This window comes from Arachis ipaensis, chromosome B05 (assembly GCF_000816755.2).
Source record: "Arachis ipaensis cultivar K30076 chromosome B05, Araip1.1, whole genome shotgun sequence".
In the NCBI taxonomy this organism is placed as follows: domain Eukaryota; kingdom Viridiplantae; phylum Streptophyta; class Magnoliopsida; order Fabales; family Fabaceae; genus Arachis; species Arachis ipaensis.
Window position 1 is genome coordinate 22,099,239 of NC_029789.2, and position 6,183 is coordinate 22,105,421.

Genomic DNA, 6,183 nt, shown 5'->3' on the forward strand with positions numbered 1-6,183 from the left:
TGGACTGATGAAGGAAAATCTGAAGTAGTTAAAGCGGATTCGAGCTTATATGTCAAACAGTTATATGTTGATTTCATGGTGTATAATCAGAAACTGAAACCTCTTTATGTCGACAGTGTGCTTAATTCTTATAATTGTGAAGACTGCTTTCTAACTTCAGAAGGACTTAACGTGAAACTTCGTCATCCAAAGCTCGATTTTCCTCCTACTGGATGGGAGTAGTGCCTCTAAAAAGGTTGGTGGTTTGAAAATCTCTTGTCATGCCTGAAAGTCAAGATATTTCAGATTATTTGATTTTTTTTAAAAATTATTAAAGTAATTTCAATTCTGGTGAAAGTTTTTCTCATGTTAGAAGTGATTCTTCTGATGAAGTTGAGTCACTATAGGGATTTCAATTCTGTTTTTTCAATTTCCAGTACAAATTTGATTTCTCAAGTCAAATTTAGGCATAGTTTAAATTCTAATGTTTTTTCCATTCCTGCAAATAATGTCATTAACCAGTCTTTTGTCAAAATATCTCATGGTCTTTATGTTGAAATTAATTTGATTGTTGATTTGGTTAATAATAAAGCTTGTTTATCTTCAAATGAGTTGATCGATTTATCTTTTGATTGCATTTATGATTTAAAACTTTTGGGTTTCGAAAAATATTCAGTCAATGATGATAATATGGAAAGAGGTTTTGAGTCTCAAGATCCTCTTGAGGAAAATAACTTAGGATCTAACAGTGATGTTAGACCTACTTATATTTATAAAAATATCAATGAGCGATTTCGAAAAGAATTAATTAGTCTTTTAATTAACTATAAAGATTGTTTTGTTTGGGATTATCATGAGATGCCTTGGTTCGATCGTTCTTTGGTAGAACATCGGTTGGCTTTGAAGCCATTTGCTCGGCCAGTGAAGCAAGCGCCAAGACGCTTTGCACTGAAATTTATCTAAAGATTAAAGAGGAGATTGAAAGATTAATCAAAGCAAAGTTCATTAAATAGCTCGCTATGTTGATTGGGTGTCAAATATTGTACCGCTGATGAAGAAGAATGGGAAGTTACGAGTATGTATTGATTTTTGAGATTTAAATAATGCCATTCCCAAGGATGAATATTTTATGCTTGTGGTGGACATGCTAGTTGATTCTGCAGCAGGAAATGAAATTCTAAGTTTCATAGATAGTTATTCAGGATATAACCAAATTTTTATAGCCAAGAATTATGTCTCGAAAACTTCTTTTCGATGTCCTGGGGCATTAGGAACTTATATGCCTTTTGCTTTAAAGAATGTTGGTGCGACGTATCAACATGCTATGAATACCATCAGAAAATTTATGGAGGTATATATCGATGATATAATGGTCAAGTCAAAGTCGATAAACCACCATCTCGATCATTTGCGGCAAGTGTTTGATACTATGCGCAAAAAGGGTTTAAAGATGAATCTTTTGAAGTGTGCATTTGGAGTCTTAGTTGGAAATTTTTTAGGATTCGTGGTCCAAAAGAAAGGGATTATTGATCAGAATAAAGATAAGGCAATCTTGGAGTTACCTCCACCAACGTCCAAGAAAGAGGTATAGTCCTTTTTGGGGAAAGTTAATTTTCTTCGACACTTTATCTCTAATCTTTCTGGATGCACACGTGTTTTCTCATCTTTAGTTAAACTTAAAGATGAAATGCAGTATGTTTGGACAGAAGAACCACTATAAGAAAATTATGTTTTAGCGACAAATTTTTAGTGGCAATAACATAATGGCCACTAATTTCTTAATTTAAGTTATGTTTTTGCGGTAATTATATATTTGCCATTATTACTGTATGTTTTAGTGGCCATTATTACTATTTTCAAAAAATTATTATCTTTTTTTTTTACTTTTAATTTTAATTTTTTTAAATTATTATGGTGGCTATTGTCATTATTGCTGCTAAAATCTTATTCTCACCTTATTTTTTATCTCATCCAAATTGAAAACACTGTAAGAGAAAGAAATGAAAATTTCACTTTTACATAATGCGTCTCGCCTTCCTCTTTCACCTGCGAGCTTCCCCAAACCCTTTCCATCCCTTGTTTCTCTTCGCTTTCTCGCTCTCTCTTTTCTTCATCAACGAAAGATTGATTTCGCTACTGGCCTAGGTTAACTTGCGTAACCATTGCCATCGCCGACCACCATCACCACCACTGTAACCATTGCCGATAGCCGCCGTCCATCATCCTACTCCTTGGACTTTGTTTCCATCCAATCTGCTTCAGATCCGCATCTCTGTCATTGTTTGTTCATCTTAGATCTATGTTGCCAAGGTCTTTCGGTCACCGTTGCTGCTCTTGTTGCAACACCACATCTCCGCCGCTTGCACTGCTGCCGTTCTTGCACGTAGACGCACAAGATCGTCGCCGCCGGTAGGGCTTCTCTTGATGTGGAATTCTGCATAAATTTGATAATATCTAATAGTTAGGGTTAGCTGAACTTGATTTCATTACAATTTTGAACTCTGGATTTTGAAATTAGGAATTGTTACACCGAATTGGATATTATCTCTTAATATTAATTTGTAGGATTTGAAAGATAGGAAGCTCAAGCGTCAGCTATCTCTTAGAGAATAATTATATGGCAATGCTATGAAAGCTGCTTCTAAGGCGGAAAAGGTAAACTGTTTTCCATGTATCTTTTATGTTCAACAATTGAACTAAATTTATCCTTTTGTTTAATGATCTCTATATGACATGCTATAGGAAGAATTCAATTTTAGTTGTGCATTATATTCTTATTCAAAGAATTAAAAGAAATTTGATGTGTGAAGAACTTTGAGAATTAAAAGAAATCGTGTGCTCTGGTCTCTTTCTAATTTTTCCAACATTAAGAATCCTAATCTGATGATGGACGACCACATTCACTTCTCTGCTTTCTTCAAATATGATAATCCACCGCATAAGTTCCTTCCCGCCACAGCAGAGCAACCAATAAATTTGCAACATCCCTTGTCTTAAATTGCATCTATGAGCCTGTGGCAATTTCATTTGATGGCCAAAATCTTTGCAGCCTAGAGTCAATTGCAAAACAAAATTTTTATCATTCTATTGTATTATGGTGTACATAGGGAGGTATAGGGGTGTTCATTACTTTATTTGATATCAATCACAGAAGTGTGAAGTTGTAGGTTTCTATTTCCTGTGAATGCTAAGTAATGTAAATGAATGCTAAGTAATGTAAATAGGTTTCATGGTTTGGATTATAGGAATTATCAAAGTAAAATGCTGTTGTTTTGGGCATAAAAAATACCCTTATTCAAGAAGTGAGACTTAAAGAAGAAGAACCCTTATAAAATGCAATGCAATTTCATCTTCCTGTTTCATAAAATATTTAGAAAGTATTAGCTTTGTATTAGAAGAAACTTCCATTTTGTTGCAATTGATAGCTCTGAAATATATCTAGTTGTAGTGATTTTTATTTCTAACTTTTTTCATTTGCCTTATTTAACTCTCGACAATTAGTTGTAGTGATTGACTACTCTCAATTTTTTTTCTGCTACACATAGGTCGCATTGTAGATGAGGAAGAAAATAAACGTGACTTGAAGGACCTTACAGGGGAAGGAAATATTGAGAGCATACGTTTTGTCGAGCAAGGGTTGCGGGAATTAGCTTCACTAAAGGTGTCTTTTATATCTTTAGTTTAAAATTGTCCAGACATGCCCTTCTTTTAGTTTAGTTTAATGGTTTTATATGCTTTTATATTATTATAAAAAATATCCTTATTAAATTAGTGCTTAGGCCACTTATAATATTCTTGATGTATCAGAATCTTGGCTTAGTATGTTCTTGTTTTGTTTTTATTGGATTACCAAAGCTGTGATGGGATTTGTCTTTTGATTGTTTCTAAAGCAAGTGCGCATTGGTTTCAAGATTAAAATATTAATTACAACTAATTCTTAGCCATATATGGTTGGTATGATTTTTAACCTTATCATAGTCTCCTTTGGTTATTTAAGGCACTGCAATTTTTCTGTCAGACTGTGTCATGTGACTCAAGTCATTTTTTGCCACGGTAATTATAACATTACTATTCCTACCTTTTAGATTTAAGTATACTTCCTAGCTCCTTCATTTGCATTGATTTCATTCTGCTAGTCTTATTTTCTCTAACTTCTTGTTGATTATCTATCATCTCTACGTACATTGGAACAAAGCAAGCTGCACATAGGTTGAAGATTATATTTGGATTAGCTGGTCTGAAATCTGCTGAGCTTCATGAAAATCTTACTCAAGCCCAGCGCCTTGAAGTATGTTTCTTAAATTAATAAATTGGCAATAAAGTTTGCTTAATATTTATATTTGTGTTATGCTAGGATTTTTTTGCTCATGCTTGGTAGGCTTTGGAACAATTCAGGAAGCAAGAAGTTGACTTTTTGATTGCAACTGATGTGGCTGTTCATTTAAGAATCAATTAAAGTTCATTTTTCTTTTATTGGGTCTTTGAGTCCCACATTAATATTAATCATTCCGTTACTTTGTTTGTACCCTTTATATTGGGACACATTGTAAGGATAGTGAACTTGCTTCAGTTAGATAGAAACATCCAAAGTTGTCACAGTGACTTATTAGCTTTTTCCTTTGGAATTTTGGATATATATTTGACCCCAGTCAACCTATTTTACCTATAGGGCCTTGACATCATGGGTGTTCAAACAATTATCAACTATGCATGTTCTCGCAATCTTTACCAGGTAGAGTCTGTGATTCATGTTGTTGTCAACTCTGTTTTTGATGAATAAAATTTTGACATGTTTCATGTGTTACAACTCTTGTTTTGCATCCTTCAGTTTGTTTCGCTTACCTTAATTGTTACTTGTTACAATATCTCATACTGGTCTAATGGTCTTGCCTTTGACATCATTTTACAATAAAATTTTATGCTGGTCTAAAGGACATAATCTTTCTGTTAAAGCTAGTTTTCAATTGATTAGGAAAAGAGAGCTGGTTCAAAGCTGAAGAGCCGAATTGTAGCAGAGCGATCCATACATAAATGGTCTCATATAATTGGGCAATTTGGAGGATCAAATTGCAAAAATACTTGAAGAATAGAGGTTTTTGATTGTTAATGGTTCTCTTATTTTAACTACTGTACTGTATTTTTGCATCTCAAATTCTCAATTTTCTTTTTTTGGGGTCCAGGGAAGGAAGAGCCCTAATAAAAGCTGAAATAGGGGCCACAAAGGTATAGATTAGCGATTCATTATTTTATTTACTTGGAGTTCTGGGATGCCTTGGATTACAATTCTGTGTGTTCACTTCACATTATTGTTTAAGAAATAGTACTTCCTAATAGTAGTGTTATATTATGTGGCTTTGAACCTTCCATTTACTCTCTGCATTTTCTCATTCCTAAGATTTTTCATTTAAATATAATCATGCTCTTATGAAATGGGCAGGCTGAAAACATGATTACTCATAAGGAAGAGATCTTTTCCCACCCAAAAGAACCTGGTTTGTAACAGAGATAAAAAAAGAAGGTTGCTGCAAAAGCAGCGAAGGTAAAATTTCTTGTTTCATTGTTGTGATATTCCTCAAATTTGATATATATTATTGTCTCACATAATAAGAACGTGGTTTTTATTATTGTACCTATTAGGATATATATTCAAACTTGTTTCCATGCATTATTCAGTAATTGCATGATGGATTTTTAGCCAATGCATAAAAATTTGCCGAGAAAGCATAGAAAATTGGAAGTGGCTAGAGAGATGTTGGAAGATGAAGGAGATGATGACAAACCTGAAGTATGCACTTCCTGTTTGCATTTAAGGTTGTAATTTTCGTCATGCATCAGGAGAGATGTATCTAATATCATGAGCCTTGGCTAAATTTGTATCAATAAACAGGTTGGTACCAAATTTTACTGTGAAAATTCTTAGCTACCATCCAACTGTGTATATAAGTAAATCTTGTTCCCATTATAGCTTGACAGATTTGTTCTCTGTACCTATGTCCAAGATGATGTTCGTGCTGGATACTGGTTAATTAAAAATTGGGAACTTTGCTTCATTCTCTCTGCTGAATTATTGTATTGCATCTGTACTAGGCTCTATTTGTTTACTTTTGATTATTAACTATGTGCTAATCATTGATGTAACATAGAATTATAGTATTTGTGTTGTTTAAATTTGTATTATACTTTATTACTTTTCAAGAGAATTTT

General features: G+C 33.4%; 1 long non-coding RNA gene across 15 annotated transcripts; it reads left to right on the forward strand.

Annotated features, from left to right (window-relative positions):
- LOC107643322 lies at positions 1,953–6,027 on the forward strand. 15 transcript variants are annotated; one of them, XR_002362632.1, is made up of 11 exons: positions 1,957–2,388; positions 2,545–2,634; positions 3,525–3,640; positions 3,958–4,032; positions 4,175–4,267; positions 4,649–4,711; positions 4,952–5,071; positions 5,160–5,202; positions 5,417–5,518; positions 5,653–5,866; positions 5,945–6,027. It is a non-coding gene; the product is annotated as an uncharacterized LOC107643322 (long non-coding RNA). The 15 variants fall into 15 exon arrangements; XR_002362631.1 differs by having other exon boundaries at positions 1,958–2,388; positions 3,977–4,032; XR_002362629.1 differs by having other exon boundaries at positions 1,955–2,388; positions 3,525–4,032.